The sequence below is a fragment of the Trachemys scripta genome, chromosome 14 (assembly GCF_013100865.1).
Source record: "Trachemys scripta elegans isolate TJP31775 chromosome 14, CAS_Tse_1.0, whole genome shotgun sequence".
NCBI lineage: Eukaryota > Metazoa > Chordata > Testudines > Emydidae > Trachemys > Trachemys scripta.
In genome coordinates this window covers 32,859,018-32,880,114 of record NC_048311.1, presented here as the reverse complement: position 1 = coordinate 32,880,114, position 21,097 = coordinate 32,859,018, and positions in this window count along the sequence as shown.

The window sequence follows — 21,097 nt, the reverse complement described above, 5'->3', positions numbered from 1 at the left end:
CTGACAGGGTCCCATTTCACAGACAAGTCCTCTAAAATAACAGTATTTGAACCTCGGCTGCTGAAGGGTGGATTTGTAATGAATTGAGGTGGTTTCACTGAAGGGTGACATAGCAGCTGCAGGTTTGTTGTCCATGGATTGGCTTGACTGAGAGTAAATTGCTCTTAAACTGTGCTGAGTAAGAACTCACACCCTATTTGTCTCAGGGGATTTTAAGGCCCCTCCTCTCCTACCACCAGACATTCCCAAGCCCGTTGCTATCTTCTCTTCTCTTTAGCCTGTCTTGGTATCAGAGAGAGGGGGCAGGCAGGTTACCCAAGAATAGCTCAATTTTGAGGAGAGAATATACACGCTCTGAGAAGGCCAGGTATCACTGTGCCTCAGTGGGTCACAGCTGAGAATACCAAATTCAGGACAAACTGCTGAGAAATAGGGCAGACACACCCCAAAACTGGTGGTTATTCCCCCATAAAATATACCAGACCAGCAACAAACGTAAATTTCAGTTTCACCACACTGGCTAACAAGAAGTCAGAAAAGCAGTCTCCTTAGGTATTCCAGTTCTTGTATCGCCACCAAAAACACTAGACTTAATGATGAGTGGTTATTTAAAACCAATTTCATTAACCAAAGGGTTTTTCTGATCCCAAAGGACCAGCCACACACCCAGGTCAATATACAACTCACATCTTTCTCTTGCCATTCCTCTACTATCTAAAATCTAAAGGTTTATTTATAAAAAGAAAGGAAGAAAGGTGGGAGTTAAAATTGGTTAAAGGAATCAAATACATACAACAATTGCAAAGTTCTTAGATCAGGCTTGTAGCTGTGATGGAATAAACTGCTGGCTTCATAAGTCTCTGGTTGCTCCCAAATCATTGGAAGGTCCTCAGTCCCTTGGTTAGAATGCTCCATTAGTATAAGTTCATAGTCCAGAGGTTTGAGTAGGAAAGAGGCAAAATGGAGATGTTTCCAGGGCCTTTTACAGCTTCTGCCAAGTGAAGGGAAACCCATTGTTCTTACTGTGGAAAATTACAGTAACTAAGATGGAGTCACATGGGCGAGTCACATGTCCATGCCTGCTTTGCTTAGTCATAGCAGAGGCCATTACCCATACTCTAGTTAGAAGTTCACTGGAAAGTCAATTAAGTGTAGATAGGCATCTCCCACGGTCCATTGTGAGTTAAGTGTTCCTTGATGGGCCATTCAACTTGAAGAGTTCCTTCACAGTGTGTTCGCTAAGTACCTCGTGAGTGTTACCACATGAGCAAACACATTTGAAATAAAGGTTCGTGGTCAATATTCATAACTTCAGATACAAAAATGATACTTGCATACAAATGGCATAATCCTATTCAGCAAATCATAACCTGTCCATAGACATCTTCCATGCCACACTTTGTACAAGATTTGTTGCAATTATATGACAGTGGTCACAACTATGATCTACGTGGTCTTATTTAACCTGATAACGTCACACCAACCACGGCCACTAGAATCATTCTTAATGCCATAGGCCCTGCCTCAGCAATCCAACCCTATTCAGCAAAGCATGTGCTTCAAATGAAACGTCCTCAAATGCTGTGCTGAATAGGGGTGGATTTACGTATGTGCTTAAATCCTTTGCTGAATTGGGACATTAAATAGTCATTCATTTTTTTGTAACTAAGATATCGTTTCACCAGCTCGTCCCATGAGCATTGCGGTTAGTGTTAAATGTCTGGGCTCTGGTGTGGGTCCTGTAGTGGCCTACTTGTTGTTCAAAGCCTAATTTGTTTACCAAATCTGCTGTGGCTAGTCTATTCTGGGAAGATGCTCAAAGAGAATACTAAACCCTCTCCTGCCTGAGCCATACAGTGGGTGGCAGCGTGGCTGTGAGTCATGAGATGGGAGCGAGTCGGTGTGACGTTGTGCAGTCTATATGGTTTTATAAAAAACTTGATAAGTCAATATAATGTAACTGAGATAGTTTTAGAGAAAATACGGTAATAAGTGAATGTAAGTAACTGGGATATGCCTCATGCAAAAGGTCTCTTGTAAGGTATCATTCCAAAGCTTATAATCTACTGAATGTGATCATCTGATTTGTATAAATGTACCACTCTTGTATCTAAAACTAGAAATATAAAATGTAACTCTGAGGGCCTATTGTAATTGTGTAAAGTGTGGACCATTAATGATGGTTTGGAATCTTGATGACTCCCATTGTCTGCAGATGGCTGTATTTACCTGTGAGTCTTTCTGTATATGTGTGTGCTGGCAAGTGAGTAATGAAGTCTTGCAGTGACATGTGATCATGTCACCTGAACTGGAATCCATCTTTAACCTGGTGCTTTTCCAGTGAGGGGGGGTGGAAACCCAGAGAGACAAAGAGTTCCCGCCTTATGCAAAAGATATATAAAGGGGGGAAGAGAACAGAGAAGGGAAGGAAGCCATCATGAAGAATCCCCTAGCTACCACCTGAGCTGCAACAAGAGCTGTACCAGGGGAAAGAATTGTGCCCAGGCCTGGAAGGTGTCCAGTCTGAGAAAAACTTACTGAAACATCTCTGAGGGTGAGATTATCTGTATTTAGTTTGATTAGGCATAGATTTGCGCATTTTATTTTATTTTGCTTGGTGACTTACTTTGTTCTGTCTGTTACTACTTTGAACCACTTAAATCCTACTGTCTGTATTTAATAAAATCACTTTCTATTTAGTAATTCACTCAGAGTATGTATTAATACCTGGGGGAGCAAACAACTGTGCATATCTCTCTATCAGTGTTATAGAGGGCGAACAATTTATGAGTTTGCCCTGCATAAACTTTATGCAGGGTAAAACGGATTTATCTGGGTTTAGACCCCATTGGGAGTTGGGCATCTGAGTGCTAAAGACAAGCACGCTACTGCGAGCTGTTTTCAGGTAAACTTGCAGCTTTGGGACAAGTGATTCAGACCCTGGATCTGTGTCTGGAGCCAAACGGGAGTGTCTGGCCCAGCAAGACAGGGTGCTGGAGTCCTGAGCTGGCAGGGAAAACAGAAGCAGGGGTAGTCTTTGCACATCGGGTGGCAGCTCCCAAGGGGGTTTCTGTGATCCAACCCGTCACAGTCGGCTCTGAAGAAAGTACTACTGAGGAGGCCACAGGGAGAGTTCAAAGAAGCAAAATGGTGACGCAGGACTAGACACGGTCCCAGTCCGGAATCCCTAATTGCAGCCTGTTTGTATCCACGGCGTGCCAGCCGGTATTGTCTAGCCAGAGAACTCCTCTGAAGTGTGGATGTGTTTCCTGTCGAAGCATCAGATCTGGTTTCCAGAGAACTGCATCACTGAGCCGTTGCAAAAGTGTTTGTGAGAATAACCTGATAGTCGACTGGTCTGCGGCACTGCCAGCTCAGTGGGGGAATGTTATCAGAACTCATAAAATAAGCGCAGTTGGGCCTGTTCAGTGCCTAGATGGGAGACGTCACCGTAGTGTTTGCCTCCTAATGAATCTCCTCGCACATATAAATCAGTGTCCCTTACAGCCTAATGCTGCATGGTGCTGTTGGTGATTCACAAGGGAATGCTTTTCCCAGTGGTCCATGGTGATGACAGGTGGTGCTGCGCTACTGAGTGGAGCCATCTTTCAGTGATGTCCTAATCTCTTTTGGTCATTAACGATCCCGTGGCACTTCCCACAAGAATGATCCCGGGATTAACGCTCTGATCTGGGTAATTGCATTCGTCCTACTGAACGTTCTCCTTGTGATTTCTAATATAGATGTTCTCCATTTTCTGCCCGAAAGTGTTGCTGTGAGCTGTTAAACCTCTGCAGAGCTCCACCCGAGACGTGGGTGAAGTAATCCCTAGATATAGTCTGTGCATCCGTTTTAAGTTTCTTTAGTGCTTTGGGATTCTGACAGATGAAAGAAGCTCTATAAATGAAAGTGCAATTAATGGTGTGATACATCTCACCAGCTCAGGCAAGCGCTGTTTATAGAGTCGAGGTTTTCAAACTGTCAGTGACAAGAGTAACATGCAAACACTCCAACTGCCGGATAAAAATATCGGTGTGCGGGTTTGTTTTGTGATTAGGGATGATCTAATTCAGCAAATTCACTTCATGACGTTCTTTTAATTTGGATTTCTCTGACACAGTCGGAAATTGATTACAATTTCCTGCAACAAAGAAGCTAATTTTGCCTTCATGTGGTTCCTACATTAATTAATTCATTTGCCCAATTAGCTTGGATACAAAGCCTGGAGCTTCTCTGCCGCATGAATCTGGACTTTAGCAGGAGGATCTCTAAGGACAGTGCCTACAAGGGGCGCTGCTGCCCAAACTGTGACTGGGTGTTACCGAGCTGCCTTTGCATTGAGCTACTCAGAAAAAATTGTAATAATCCTGCTCTCTGCAATCCATCACTGATCCATAGAACAAGCAATTGTTTTCTGCCTCCTTCTCAATACCTGCTGTCCGGGCTGCATCTTAATAAGCTGACGTGACAATGATTTTTCTTTCCTGTTGGTTGGGTATAACTCGCTGAGAAATGTGTAAAGCCCTGGATTAGACGCTCAGTAATATGCTAAACAGCTTTCTTCCTAACTTCAGTTTAACCATTGCCTTACCTCTTCTTTCTGGCCAATCTTACACCCTCTGCTATGTCGTGGCCACGCTCTTCTCTGAGCTGTGGAACACACCAGAAAGGACTGGGCATTGCTTATGGGTGCACAGAGTTCTCGTCTCTGCTTTTGCAAACCCTGCTTTAGGTAGTTGAAAATAGGTCAAGTTCAGCCTGGGGGTAACTCCAGTTGAGTCTGTGGATTTACACCAGGACTGAATTTGGCTTAGAATGTTTTAAACAGACAAGATACTGACCTACAGGGCCTGCATCTTCCAGCACGATCCAGTGAGTGGGAAAGAAACGAACACAAAGGAGGGACTGGATCCCAAGTGACTATCAGTGAACCTTGTCCTTTACCTTCCCCATTTGTAGGATTTAGTTTTCACAAACGGTAGGGTTTGTTCTGCTCCACACACTGTGGTTTCTCATTCAAAGCGGAAGCACTAAATAACATCAGAGCTTTCGAGTGTGCTGGGGCAAGTGAGTTGCCGAAGAATCATCCTACTCCAATTGCGGTGGAGTGGCTGCGAGCAGCCGTCTCGCTTTCCAGATGACACAATGTGCCATTGCCACACTTACAGCATGCAGGGTGCATTGGAATTGACACAGATCCAAGCTTCTGGAGCTAGTTTCCTGCTAATGTGTGGGATGCCTCTCGCTTGTGATAACCGAAGTGTCGCCTCTTCTGGGTTATGCACCTAGCATAAAAATAAATGGCATTACAGAACGTCGTCCGAACCCAAACCTGCTGCAGACTCCATGTCGCAGAGCTGAGTGGGAAATGAAGATGCTGGAGCACTTCCAATTCACTCTTGGTTTTTGAGACATCTGTCAAAGCAGCCTGTTTTGCCTCTTTTTTTTTAAGGTGCTGCAATCTGATAGACTGATGCTTTCCGTTCATATTAACTTCACTGACTACTCTACCTGGAGCTGTTAATGGGCAAGAAAAGCATCATTCCTGCTCCTGGCATTAATGACTTCTGCCTCTGTCCGACACCAAAACCATCAGGTAAGTAACAAGCAAACCAGCTTCTGTTCTGCATGTGGCCATTTGTGCTCTAGATACAGCAAAGAGCTTTGCAGTGAACGGGAGCAGCTGTTCTCATGCTTCTCCTCTCATGGGCACAGTGGTGCCCCTCCCTGTTGTGATCACACAGCACCCCCTGACGATTACAACGATTGCTTCCTAAGGAAAAGCCTTCAGGGAGGTTTGCAAAGGCACAAATGGGAGTTGGGGACCTGATTCCCATTGACGTAAAGTGGGAACTGTGCACCAAAATGCCCTTTGTGCCTTTGAAAATCTCGTCCCTAATGTATGAATTGGGCACCAGGGCCTGGACCAGTGCCCAGACAGCCCATGACCAGTGAGCATGAAGGCCCCTTTCTGACCCCCTCCTTGCTGCATTGAGTGCTCATTAGCCAAAGCCAAGGACTGGGCCATTTGTGTATATTGTGGGACTGGGTGTACGGCTTCATGCTTGAGCCTGACCCCTCTAAGCCTCTGTGTTTGGCCCTCGTTGAGGCTCAGTGAGTTGGCAGACCGGCTAGCTCAGCGTTGGGCGTTAAGGAGAACTTGGTTAGGAAGTTGTGAAATTCTGACTTGTTTCAGTGGAAGCAAAGCCCCAGATCTGGTGTGTCTGGTGCTGATTTCGTGGTCTAGCCTTCCCAGCGGGGCATGGTCTGCCTGTCTGCTGGCCAGTAGATGCAGCAGACCAAAGACCAGAGGGCTGGCCCTCTCACAATGGAGAGAGGTAAAGAGCAGGGTCCCCCACTGAGCTGTTCTGGGACCTATCCTGTTCAACGTATTCATAAATGATCTGGAAGTGTGAGTGAACAGTGAGGGGCAACGTTTGCAGAAGATACAGAATTACTCAAGATAGTTAAGTCCAAAGCTGACTGTGAAGAGCTACGAAGGGATCTTGCAAAAGTGGGGAACTGGGCAACAAAAATGGAGGATTAAATTCAATGTTGATAAATGCAAAGTAATGCACGTTGGAAAACTATACGTACGCAATGATGGGGTCTAAATGAGCAGTTACAACTCAAGAAAGACATCATGGATAGTTCTCTGAAAACATCCACTCAATGTGCAGTGGCAGTCAAAATAGCTAACAATGTTAGCAACCATTAGGAAAGGGATGGATAATAACACACACAATATCACAATGCCACTATATAAATCCCTGGTACATTCACACCTTGAAAACTGCATGCAGTTCTGGTCACCCCATTTCGGAAAAGATATAAAAAAGGGCAACAAAAATGATTGGGGAAGGGAACTACTTCCCTATGAGGAGAGACTAAAAAGACAGGGACTGTTCAGCTTAGGAAAAAGAATGACTAAGGGGGATAGAGGTCTATAAAATCATGACTGCTGTGGAGAAAGAGAATAAAGAAGTGTTATTTACCCTTTCTCAAGAACCAGGGGTCACCCAATGCCATTAATAGCAGGTTTGAAACAAACATAAGGAAGTACTTCTTCACTCAACGCACAGTCAACCTGTGGAACTCATTGCCAGGGGATTTTGAGAAGGCCAAACGTATTAACTGGGTTCAGAAAAAGAATTAGATAAGTTCATGGAGGACAGGTCCATCAATGGCTATTAGCCAAAATGGTCAGGGATGCAACCCCATGCTCTGGATGTCACTAAAGCTCCAACTTCCAGAAGCTGGAACTGGATGACAGGATGGATCACTCAACAATGTTCATTCCCTCTGAAGCATCTGGCACTGGCCACCATTGGGGACAGGATACTGTGCTAGATGGACCATTGATCTGACCCAATATGGCTGTTCTTATGACAAAGGCCCTCCAACACTGATCACATTCCCCGTGACCAGGGTGCTGCTTGCCCAGAACTCAAGGCTGCAAAGAGAAAACCCTGCTGAGGAGATGCAGGCTTCTGATGGCAAGAAGCCCTTCGGGTTCCTAGCTGCTTTCCAGGTGTTGCTGCTTTTCCTACCAGTGCAGTAAATCTAGTGAGCTCCCAGGGCCAAGGGGATGCTGTGAGGTACTTCTCTGAATCACATGGTGCTCCAGGACTGCTAAGCGGAGTGCCTCTGGGAAACCTGGGGGGTCCCTGCCGTCTAGAAGGCACTAAACCAAATGAGACTAGAGCTCAGACCTGCTGGGTGTTTCCAATCCACCCCATCCCCCCAGGGTATTATCGACTGCGGGGGTGATGGGCTTCTGCCATCTCACCATTGCGGGGGGCATCAGCTCAGCCACTCTGGCAGACGAGACAGGAATCCAGGACCCCGACAGCTCACGGCACTTCCTCTAAGGCATGGGAGGGCTACCTCTATTGTCCAATAAAATCATTACGTTCTGCCCCATAGGTTAGAATCGACACCAGATTTACTTCTTGCCCTAAATTGTTAGATGTTGATTTGCTATGGAACATCTGCTCCCACAAGGGAGGGGCCTGGGGACATGAAGCGTGGGGGTATAAAGGCCTGGGTAGCCTCCAGACTGACCAGCCCTAGCACCAGGCTCACCGAGACAGGGGACTTTTTTCCCCTCTTGCTTAGATACAGAACGGGGCAGTTCTCGGGGCAGGGCCTACACGCCCCTTGCTGTGGCTATATCAACATGGCCCAGCAAGTTCTGCTTGTTTGGGCAGGGTCTCAAGTTGACAGACTGTTTCAGTTTTGATCTGCCGCAGCCCTGGATGATCTACAAACTCAGCCTTTTCTCCTGCCTATGGGGCGGCCATTGGTGCTTAGGGAGTCTGCAGCAGCTAGTCACAGCTCTTGTTACTCTTGGTAACTGTGTGTAGTAGGCATGATGAGATGTCCGTTTTCTGGCTTTAGCTTCACACAGGCAGGAGGGGAAACTGGCTGCGGTTAATTTCTCCCCTTCTGAGCAAACAGGCTGTAGGCACATTCTTAATGTACTGGACCAATACATCTCTGCTGTCAGAGGGGGGCTTTGATAACCCACAATTCTTTCTGTGGAGCAAGACCCTGTGAGGGAGGCTTTGTGCAAGAAATGACCTTGACTTGCATCATGCACATGGTTGTGTTCAGACCACAAGGGTGCCTGCTGTGGAGGGCGTAGAGCTGTGTAGTTTAACCCTCGCCTCCCTGCACAATAGCAGGATGTGCGTGGATCCAAGGGTGATGCTGATGCCGTGGTGAACTTAAAAGCAGCAGGGAGAGTAGAGAAAAAGAGAGAAAATACTTTTGCTTAAAGATCTGTAGCTGAATCCCAAACCTCATGATGGGCCTGGCTGTATTTCTTCCACCATTGCTGTTAGCTCAGTGAGGTGTTTGTACATCAGCAGAAACGCCTGCTCTGACCAATTAGCCTCTTCCTCCTGCTGGCTTTGTACAGTAAGCTGAGAGGGTGGGGAGAGATTTGGTTTGCACACAAGGTACCGCGCTGATCTTTAGAGCTGGGCTGGGGGCACTGGGGAAATGAGCGCTGATCATTTAAGGGGGATTTGAGAACACTCTGTGGGTTTACCGTTCTGTGGCTGTCTGGCCTGTGTGAAACTACTTGGTTCTCAGTCCGGTTCCTAGTGGAAGAGGATCCCTGTCCCCAAAACCATCACACTAGACACCGCCTGCCTCCTTATCATGGCAATCTCAGCAGAGGGAGGATGGTCTTGTGGATAAGATGCTGGCCTGGGAGGCAACAGACATGAGTTCAATTCCTTGCTCTCCACAGGCTTCCTCTGACTTTGGGCTAGTCATTTAACCTCCCCATGCCTCATTCCCCATCTGTCTGTCCCTGCGTTTGTGATGGGCTCGGATACTGCAGTGATGAGGGCCATGTAGACAGGGACTGAATGAGCCACCGAGCGCCATCTCCCCTAAGCAGCAGCTCCTCCGAGCCAGGGTGAACCACTGTCACCCTCGTAGGCATTCTCCCCTCTCTGCTGCAGATGCACTGAGGGCTTTAGCTGCCACAGTTGCCAGTACTCTACATGGGATACTCCTCTGCTGCTTTTCCCTAGAGTATCCTCTAGTGAGCCCGGAGCCAGCCAGCTGCAAGAGGCAGCTGGAGTGAACAAATGGCACGTACAGGTGATGGTGCATCAAGGGAGGAGGGGTCCGTGGAAGATGGAGGAATCACCGTTCCACCTCCTCCAGTCCTGTTGGTTTTCACCTCAATGACAAGTTACACAATTGGGGGATGACTGACACCCTACTCTTCACCCCAGTATCACAGCTGGCAGCAGTAGGACCCTCCCACCCGCATGTTGGAGAGGTCACATCCTGTCGACTTGCAGGGTGAATTAACATCCTGCTCCCCTGGGCTGTGACCTGCCTCTCAGGGGCAAATGCCACGGCGTCCATTCACTCTGCAGGGGCGAGTTGGCTGTGGGCCCCTCCCCGGTGCAGAGCAATGTACACGGACTGAACTGCCTGCACAGGCATTGCTACTAGCCTCTGGCACGGCTGTCTAGGGAGCTGGAGTTCAGGGCTGCAGCCCTGGCACAAGAGAAATAGCTGCAGAAAACAAATTTCCATTGAAGCCGAGCTGCTGGCGTGCTCCTCTGGGGGAGCCCTCGGAGGGACTCTCAGCTCCTCTGACCTTCTTCGTGGCTGTTTCTTACGCATATGCTTGGCATATGGACTTAACCTCTCCCCTCGTCTGTGCCCAGCCCCACATCCCATACAATGCATCAAGCTTCTACCCTGATTTCCATCTCTCGTCCCCATCTCCCTGTTACCCCGCTGCTCAAGAACATTTAAAAGGAGGCTCTGCAAAGCACTGGAAAATGTGCTGTAGGGAATGCCTTGCCGGGGCCCTGGGTGATCGACGGGATGGGCAAAGGCTCCTGCTATAGGAAACTTCTAAACAGCCTCCGGATGGTGCTTTTGCTGCACTCAGGCATTAAAATAAATACAGCCGGACCCCTCAGAACCAAGGCTGAGCTGTTCTTGGGAGCAGAAATCTGCCCGTAAAGGCCCGGCTGGCGCAGGGGTGGCTAAATCCTGGCTGGGTAATCATATGGTGTTGCTCAAAAATCCCCCTGGCGGTTCCCACTGTGTGTTTGTGTGGTACCGCCACTGTCTGGTGTTGCTGTGTGCTGTGTTACAAGCAGCTGCGTGCTCCACCCCAGTGGAGGCTGAATTTCTGGGGCAAGTGGGAAGGGAGCCTTATCTACAGAGATTGCAGTCAGCCTGCACGTGCTAAGAGACATGGCACAGGCCTGCGCTGCTGCCCCTGCTTTGCCTTCCAGGGCCTCTCTTAGGGCTGACAGGTTGAGGTGCCACACGCAACTCCAGCATTATCCGCGGCTAACGTGCAGGATCTGGGCTGCATTCCCAGCTCTCTCTCAGACTATCCCCCATGTCCCCTTGAGGCAAGTCACTTCACCTTTCTGTCCCTCAGTTTTCCTAGCGGTAAAATGGGGATAATTCCCACCCACGGGGAGTTTAGTCAGTTAATGTCTGTGAAGCACTGAGATCCTCTGCTGGAAGGACCTGGGGCTGGGCTCACCTAACAGCAGCCTCCTGCCCAGACATGAGCAGTAGAGCCCGGGCCATGCACACCTGTGCTCACCTGGACTGGGCCATGGAACAGCAATACAGCCCAGAACCAGAGGCTGTTGCTTGGAGAAGCCATTTCTGACTCCTTGCATGCAGGGAGCTTCTGACTGGCCCCAATTCACCTGCTCAACTTACCCTCTCCACGCTCCCAGCTGTTTGCTTCCTTCCCGTCCCATCCCGTCTCTCACCCCAGCAGGGTGCCGTGGACGTCTGCCTAAATTTCAGCCGCCCCTTACCATGCTCCATGAAAGGAACAGCTCCCAAGACAAAGTCTATTGTGATTTGTGATAAGTGTTCGCTGGGCAACTTCTGGTTTTAAACCTGCCTCCTGCCCTGAAGCAATTCCCTTTGGGGAAAGCGCCACATCCAGCTCTGTGAAACGTGCCGCTGCAGGACCGCCAAGGGCAGGCATGCGAGGAGGCAGCTGGCAGCCTCCTCAGCCCTGCTCCCAATTCGTATTTGAAGGCCAGGCTCTCACAAGGCCTTGGACCCATCCGTTTGCTGCCCAGTGCAAGCCGGGAGGCCGCAGCCCTTCCCCCATCGGCTCAGCTCCTGGCACATGGTGGCTGCGCTGTCTGACTAACGGAAATCCCATCGCCCTTTTGCAACTCGGCTGCACATTAAAGTCTGGGTCGGCCACGTCGTCCGCTCCCTTTGCTGAGTGCAGCAGCTCCCACACTTCTGGGGCAACTCTCGCCCTTTACCCGGCCGACGCCAGCTGTGCCCACCAATGGGGTGTGCTTTCACCCACCATAGACATAGAGCTGCTCTTGCAATGGGCCACTCCAGTGCGGAGGGGTCAGCCTGGAGCCCTGTGGGGAGCCAAGCGAACATCCCAGCAGCTGGCAGGGCCTGTGGCTGGGAACCACAGCTCCAGGCCGTAGTGCTCAGCATTCCCACCCGGGGGCGCCACGTGGCCTTCGTGGCCCCATCGCTCCCTCTCCAAGCCAGCTAGATAGGGTTAGGAGTGGGGCTGGGCTGGGAACACGGACTGCCTCCCACAGCTCCACAGTGGCTCCTTCGGCCCGAAAGAGTCACTGGGTGCTGCCCGTTGATGGAGGTGGGGGAGGGAAATCGCCTGGCAGCTTTACTGGGCTCTCGCGGCTGCCAGGGGATGCTTTGGGGCAGCTGGGGTGTGGATGGGGAGGGGGGATAGAACTGGCTACAGCATTGCAGTAATTCCAGCTCCTCAGCCAGCAGCCGCCAAGGGCTGGGAGTGGGTGGGTCTGCAGTGACACCTAGTGGAGGAAGCCCAAGATGGCAGCTCTCCCAGACTAGAGACGGGGCCGTACTAAGGGCAGCCAGGTACCTGAGAAAACGAGGCATAAAGTCTCCTGGGTCAAGGTCCTTGTGCATTTACCCTGCAGAGCTTATAAATGCTACTGGAGAATCCCTCTCTCCTACAGCCTCTGGGTACCGCAGGCACCTGCCCCAGGCTCCCTTGCTCAGTGATCCCAATAAACTTCATGGGTGGAGGACTGAGGCTGTGAGCTAACGTGTTGCACCTTCCTATAGATGTTTGAAAATAGCGACATTAATAAAACACCCAGATCCAAGCATGAAGTCCCACGTCACCTGAGAGAGCGAGCGGAGAATTCACTTGGGCTGTTTCAGACCTTTCGAAAACGCCCCAACATTGTCTAATGGCAGGTAGCAACGGGGGTGTAAGTTACAGCCAATAACAACCAAACAAACCTGATGAGCCATTTTTTAAAGTGATCAAACCCATCTATCTTCCCCTCAGCCAGTTATGCTTTACCATAACGACAGCAGTGCAGACAAGACCCAAATGCTTAATAAAATTCAAGAGGAAATGGAATTTAAATCACCTCATCAGAGGTTTCTGAATTATGTCCATTCAGTTTCTCTTTTTCCTGTACAATCAGGTAACTTCAAAACAAGCTTGGTGGCCTCAGAATCAAAAATGGTCGTTTTGTTTTTCTTTAACGCTAGAAGCTGCAGCCAGCAGAATGAATGACCCCCTCATCCCTAAAGGCAAAAACCCTGATTTGCAAAGTCAAACCTCTTTTTCTGAGTCTGAGTAACTCAGTGCAACTCGACACTTTTCAATCACAGTATTCCAGGTCTCCTTGATGACCCCAAATTCCTCCTGGGCCCCTTCTTTCTTGGGCCAGGTGGGCTTATTCTGCAGTGCGGGCAGGGGAAAGGTTTAAAAGATCTCCTGAAACCATTCAGAATATACTAAGTGACTCAGTGTCATTGCCTTTGTCTAGTAGCCCTCAGATCGAAAAGGACAATATTCACTCTCATCAGCCCTAGTTTCTCTGTTAGGGTGAAGTGGAAAGTGTTCTGGGGGGATAATAGTTTTTGGACACGCTTCTTGATCTTGTAAAACCATCATTGGCTTTTTTTAGTCTTCTGTCCAGCCACACCCCCATTTACCGAATACCTCGCACCTTTCCCCAAGGATTGCAATAGGTTTTCCAAGCATTCATGACATACCCCGAGTGGTAGGTTAGTAATATCCCCATTGCCCAGATGGGGCCGCTGAGTGACTTAGCAATTGAGAGCTAGTCAGGGTTACAATTATTCAGTCGCAGAGCACAGTTAACTCCCACCGGTCAACGCTCCAGAAGGTCCTTTTCGCTCAGTGCGATTTGAGGAAGGGATGTTTCTGAACTGGACATTATAGAGGTGAGGCAATGTGAGACGGCAGCTCCTACCCTCCTGCTCACAGCCTCATGAGCGCCCCAGTCCGTCTGTAACAGTAAGAGCCCTGTCATCCATGGACCGAGGGCTGGCTGTGTATACAACTTCTTTGGGCTGGCCGTTGCTGAGTGGCTGGCCCAGAGATCTGGTCCTGCAGTCCATGGGCTATAAGCATGATGATTTATAGATGTTAAGGCCAGAAGGGACCTTTATGGTCATCTAGTCTGAGCTCCTGCAGAATGCCGGCGATAGACGCTCCCCCAGTCATGCCTGCATCAAGCCCAGAACTTCTGAGCTACAGTAGAACTTCCAGCTGGGGAGGTAACTCTGTCCCTGGGGCAGAGCCAGGAAGAAAAGCTCCTGTTCCTGTCATGGTGGCTAATTCTGCCCTCTTAATTGGGATGGAAAGAGTAAGGCATATTGCTGCCCCTCCGTAAGCCTAGGGACAGGATGTTCCTGCTGCAGGAGAGGTGTGGATTTACTGGCACAGGTGGGGAGCCTAGTGGAGGAAGGAAGGGGCCGGGGTTTTCCTCCACTGGGAAACAATCAGCTCACAAAAGGAGATGTCTCCTGGGAATGGCTGGGAAGTCCTTGCTGGTGGGAGAGGAACAGATTTGAAGGTATTTTTTGAAAGGGTGGCTGAAAGTGGGAGGAACTCCCCACAGCCCCCTGCACATAAACCTTCTCCTTATGAAACCTCCCTGTGCACTGCTGTGGCCAATCCATTCAGTGCAGGGGCTGGGTGAGGACTACCACTGCTCTCCCCCCTTCTGCAGGCTAGGCAGCAGCCTACAGCTACTGGGAAAGCAGTAGGGGTGCCTCTGAGGTGAGGGGTGGAAAGAACCCACGTTTCTCCAGCTGCCCACAGCCTGGTGCTCCCTGAGCAAGGGGCGTCCCAGAGGTCAGCCTCGGGTGGTGCCTCTGCCATGCAGCTTGGAGAGCAGTTGGTATGAAGGTGGGGAAAGCAAGCGGCTCTGCTGGGAGGAAAGGTTCTCGGAGAAGGCAAGTCTGTGCCTGAAGCCCTTGGCAGAGGGCCTATGAAGAGGGCTTCCTCAAGTGGCTTCACCTAACGCTTGTGCATCTGCTCCCTTGCTCGAGCAACTGACTGGTGCCAATAATTCGCATTTTGCAGAGGTCCGCTCAGAGGAGCCAGTAACTCTACGCTTTTGTGCTGTGCTGGTTTTGGGGAGAAGGGACTGGGACTTCGGTGCTTTTTAGGCCTGGTCTACATCTAACGGTCACTCAGGGGTGTGAAAAATTGACATCCCTGGCAGACGTAGTGAAGCCGACCTATGCCCCAGTGTAGACTCGACTAGGTTGACAGAATAATTCCTCCGTGGTAGCCGTCTCTGAAATGCTTCCAGTTCCAGGTGCAAGGCCAGCTAGACAGACAGACAACTGCGGGGTCTCCGTGTGTGGATGAAATGATGGTCTTCAGAGGCGGGATTTAGGTTATTAGGAACGGGGGAAACTTTTGGGAAAGGAGGAGCCTATGCAGGAAGCATGGGCTCCACCTAAATCAAGTGGAACCAGATTGCTGGCATGGAAAATATAAAAGGTTGTAGAGGAATTTTTAAACTAAGGGCTGGGGGAAAGCTGACAGGTGACTAAGGTGACCAGACAGCAAATGTGAAATATCGGGACGGGGTGGGAGGGTAATAGGAACTTATATAAGAAAAAGACCCCAAAATCGGGACTGTCCCTATAAAATCAGGACATCTGGTCACCCTACAGGTGACCAGGAGCATGTGGTCCAGACAGAGACATCCCATGGGGAAGATTTATTTAAGGGGACATTCTATAGCCTAGTAAAGAGGAGAGGATAGAAGTTGATCTACAGGTGGGAACTGAAGAGAAACAGTGAAACAAAAAGGAGTCCCATTCAATTACATCATATGAAGGCAGACAACTAAATCGTGACCCATTTTATAAGTGCTTGTATTTCAAATGCTAGAAATCTAAACACTAAGATGGGTGAACTTGAGGGCTTGGTATTAAATGAGGATATTGATATAACAGGCATCACAGAAACTTGGTGAAATCATGATAATCAATAGGATATGGTAATACGAGGGTACAAAACATATAAGAATGACAGAGTAGGGCAGGTTGGTGTGGGAGTGGCACTGTATGTGAAAGAAACCATAATCAAATATAGTAAAAATCTTAAATTAATCAAACTGCACCGTAGAAGCTCTCTGGATAGAAACTCCATGCTTGAATAATAAGAGTAGAGCAGTAGAAATACTACCAGCCACCTGACCAGGATGGTGATGGTGGTTGGGAAAGGCTCAGGGAGATTAGAAAAGCTACAAAAACAGAAACCCTAATAATAATGGGGGACTTCAAGTATCCCCATATTGACAGGGAACATGTCACCTCAGGACGGAATGCAGAGATAAAATTTCTAGACACCATTTATGACTGCTTCTTAGAGCAGCTAGTCCAGGAACCCATAAGCGGAGAGGCAATTCTTGATTTAGTCCTAAGTGGAGCATAGGATCTGGTCCAAGAAGTGAATACAGCTAAACTGCTTGTAATAGCAACCATAAAGTAATTAAATTTAACATCCTTGGTGGGGGGGGGGATACCAAAGAAACCCACCACATTAGCATTTAAATTCAAAAAGGGGAACTACACAAAAATGAGGAGGCTAGTTAAATGGAAATTAAAAGCAACAGTCACAAGAATGAAATGCCTGCAAACTGCATGGAAACTATTTAAAAACATGATAATAGAACCTCTCCCTAAATGTATACCCCACATCGAAAAAGAAAGAAAGGGGACCAAAAAATGCCACCGTGGCTTAACAACAGAGTAAAAGAAGCTGTTAAAGGCAAAACGGCATCTTTTTAAAATTGGAAGTCAGATCCTACTGAAGAAAAAAGAAAGACGCATATACTCTGGTGAGTCAAGTATACAAATATAATTAAGCTCTTCAAAAAACATTTGAAGAGCAAATAGCAAAAGACAAATATTAACAGCAATTTTTTAAAGTAAATCAGAAGCAGGAAGCCTGTCAAGCAATCAGTTGGGCCTCTAGACAATCAAGGCGCTAAAGGAGCACTCAAGGAAGACAAGGCCATTGCAAAGAAGCTAAATGAATTATTTGCATCAGTCTTCATTGCAGAGAATGTGAGGGAGATTCCCACACCTGAGCCATTCTTTTTAGATGACAAATCTGAGTAACTTCAGCAGATTGAGTTGTCACTTGAGGAGATTTTGGAACAAATTGATTAATTAAACTGTAATACCCTGTTTCCCCGAAAATAAGACAGTGTCTTATATTAATTTTTGCTCCCAAAGATGCGCTAGGTCTTATTTTCAGGGGATGTCTTATTTTTCAGAAATGAAAAATGCCTTATTATCGGTGGATGCCTTATTATCGGGGAGGTCTTATTATCGGGGGGATGCCTTATATTACAACGAGAGGCAAAACTGTAAGTAGGCCTTATTTTCGGAGGATGTCTTATTTTCGGGGAAACAGGGTAAGTCACCAGGACCACCAGAGTTCTGAAGGATGACCACCAGATGGTATCACCCAAGAGTTCTGAAGGATCTCAAATATTAAATTGCAGAACTACTAACTGTGGTATGGAACCTATTACTTAAATTAACCTCTGTACCAGGTGACTAGAGGGTAGCTAAGGTAATGTCAATTTAAAAAAAAAACAATGAGGAGTCCGGTGGCACCTTAAAGAGTAACAGATTTATTTGGGCATAAGCTTTCGTGGGTAAAAAAACCTCACTTTGAAGTGAAGTGAAATGAAGAAGTGGGGTTTTTTACCCACGAAAGCTTATGCCCAAATAAATCTGTTAAGGTGCCACCAGACTCCTCCTTGTTTTTGTGGATACAACTAACACGGTTACCCCTCTAATTTTTTTTAAAGGCTCCAGAGGCAATCCTGGCAATTGCAGGCCAGTGAGCCTAACTTCAATACCAGTTACATTGGCTGAAACTAGAGTAAAGAACAGAATTATCAGACACCTAGATGAACACAATATGCTGGGGAAGAGTCAACATGGTTTTTGTAAAGGGAAATCCTGCCTCACTGAGCTATTAGAATATTTGAGGGTATCAACAAATGGACAAGGGTGATCCAATTTATATAGTGTACTTGTGCTTTCAGAAAGCCTTTGACAAGGTCCCACACCAAAGACTCCGGAATAAGAGGAAAGGTAGGAAACAAAGTGTAGGAATACATGGTCAGTTTTCACAATAGAGAGAGGTAAATAGGGGGGTTTCCCAAGGATCTGTACTGGGACCAGTGCTGGTCAACAGACAGTATTCATAAATGATCTGCAAAAGGAGGTGAACAGTGAGGTGGCAAAATTTCAGATGATACAAAATTACTCTTGATAATTAAGTCCAAAGCAGACTGCACAGAGTTACAAAAGGATCTCCCTAAAGTGGGTGACTGGGGAACAAAATGGCAGCTGAAATTCAATGTTGCTAAATGCAAAGTAATGCACATTGGAAAACATCATCCCAACTATCCATACAAAGCGATGGGGTCTAAATTAGCTGTTACCACTCAAGAAAGAGCTCTTGGGGTCAGCGTGGCTAGTTCTCTGACAATATTTGTTCATATGCAGCAGCAGTTAGGAACTATTAGGAAAGGGATGGATAAGAAGACAGAAAATATCATCATGCCACTTTATAAATCCCTGGTACACCTGCATCTTGAATACTGAGTGCAATTCTGGTCACCCCATCTCAAAACATACATTAAGAAATGGAAAAGATGCAGAGAAGGGCAACAAAGGTGATTAAGGGGCTGGAACAGCTTCCATATGAGGAAAGATTAGAAAGACTGGGACTGTTCAGGTTAGGGGTTGTCTACACTTGAACTGCTACCGCGGCCAGCTGTACCCCTGTAGCACTTCAGTTTGGACCCTCACTGTAGTGACAGGAGGGATTCACCAGTCAGCGTACTTAATCCATGTCCCCGGTAGGTGACAGCTCGTTGGAAGAATTCTTCTGTCAACCTGGTACTGTCTACCTGGGGGTCAGGTCGCCTGAACTACATCTCCTTAGAAGTGTGAATTTTTCACACTCTTGAGTGGCACAGCTGGGTCAACTTAATTTTTGAATGTAGACTTGGCCTTAGGGTAGGTCTACACTTACCCGGTAGTTCGGCGGCGAGCGATCGAACTTCTGGGTTCGACTTACCGCGTCTTGTCTGGATGCGATAAGTCGAACCCGGAAGTGCTCGCCATCGACTGCGGTACTCCAGCTAGACGAGAGGAGTACCGCGGAGTCGACGGGGGAGCCTGCCTGCTGCGTGTGGACCGAGGTAAGTTCGAACTAAGGTACTTCGAACTTCAGCTACGTTATTCACGTAGCTGAAGTTGCGTACCTTAGTTCGAATTAGGGGGTTAGTGTAGACCTGGCCTTAGTCAAGAGACTATTGAGGGGGGATATGATAGAGGTGTATAAAATAATGACGGGTGTGGAGAAAGTGTTATGTGAAGGAATAAATAACACCAGCGTGGACACCCGATGAAACTAAATAGGCAGCAGATTTACAAGGAACATAAGGAAGTGTTTCTTTATACACCGCACAGTCAGCTTGTAGAAGTCATTGCTAGCGGATGTAGTGAAGGCCAAAAGTATAACAGGGTTAAAAAAAACAATTAGATATGTTTATGGAGGACAGGTCCATCAATGGCTATTAACCAAGATGGGCAGGGACGCAACCCCAAGCTCTGGATGTCCCTAAGCCTCTGACTACCAGAAGCTGGGACTGGACAATAGGGGATGGATTACTCAATAGTTACCCTGTTCTATCCGTTCCCTCTGAAGCATTTGGCACTGACCGCTGTCAGAGACAGGATTCCAGGCTGGATGGACCATTGGTCTGACCTAGTTTGGCCATTTGCACCCCTGAGAGACATCGTTAAGCTGACTTAAGCCCCAGTGTAGACAGTGCGAGGTCGAGGGAAGAGTGTGTCCATCGACCCAGCTACCAGACAGGTGGATTTACTACAGCGATGGAAGAATGCCTCCTGCCACTGGAGTGTCTATGCTACAACAGCGCAGCTGCAGGTGTGTCCTCGGAGTGATTCTAGTGTAGCCATCCCCTTTGTTTTGTGAAAGTGCCTCCAGCCTCTGTCCTCCGTTGCCACCCACTGGCTGACTGCAGCAGGACCCACACATTTCCCCCTATCTGAGATCCTGCCAAGGAGCAAGTTGGAGCCCTGCTCCCACCCGCAGAGGCAATGAAGAAGGGCAGCGCATCTTCATGGTGCCCTAGTTTGGAGTCCCAGTCCCCCAGTGCAGGGTATTAAATACCCATGAATGATGATTTTGGAAAAGCTTCTTTGGAACTGACAAATGTGAGAATATTAGTGAAAAGGTTCCTGCTCTTGGGGACCCCAGTGCAGCCATCGGGTGTTCGCTTGGCATCTTGGAAAGCAGGAACTGAGGCATGTTGCCATCTCCTGTGATGTTATTGCACATCTCATAATTTTTGATATTTCTCTGAAAGCCCCAGCTCCTCACGTGATTACACAAGAACCTCAGCTTTCAGTTAGCGTCTGGGCCTCAAATCCTTGAGAGGAGCTTAAAACTGTGAACCCTAAAGACTCAACTCTTCAGAAAGCAAATTCCAAAAACCCAGTGTTCCTTTTTTAAAGTCTCCCTGGTTTGGGGAGGGTCCTGACTTTGGGTTTTGACTGGCGTGAGGGTTGGTAAAGGGTGTGCTGGGACCCCCAGATGTTGGTCAGTCAGTCGGTCCATCCATCCAGTGGACTCAAAGCACTTCACAAACTTTAATAAATTTGGCTCACTGCATCACCCGGGGGGCAGGTGAGTAGTGTTGTCCCTTTTCCCCAGGCATGGGGGGGAGCCTGTACCATAGGGCAGGCACTTGGTTCCAGCAAGGACAGGCCCTGCCTCAGGTACTAGGTGCTTGCTTTCCCTTAAAATCTCTCTCTGCCCCTGGTCAAGCCCCACCCACAGGGCAGCAAGCACTAGTGCAAACAAGCTGTGCACGGGGATGCTGCTGCAGGCCAGAGATGGGGAGCAAAACCTTCAGCCCTGCAGGAGCTGCACAGCCTGGTGCATGTATCCCCCCTACAGTCAAATAGGGGGAGAGACAGGGTGCCTAAGCCTTCTGTAGCCCCCCATGTGCTCCCCCACCAGCATCCTCTGTCCCTCCTGTTCTCTCTATAGCCCCTCATATACACCCCATCCCCTGCCCCCATCCTTCCTCTGCCCTCTTCTCTCTACAGGCCCCCATGCACACCCCATCCCCCTGCCCCCATCCTTCTCCCTATAGCTCCCCCATGCACAGCTCATCCCCTGCCCCCCATCCCTCCTCTCTGCCCCTCT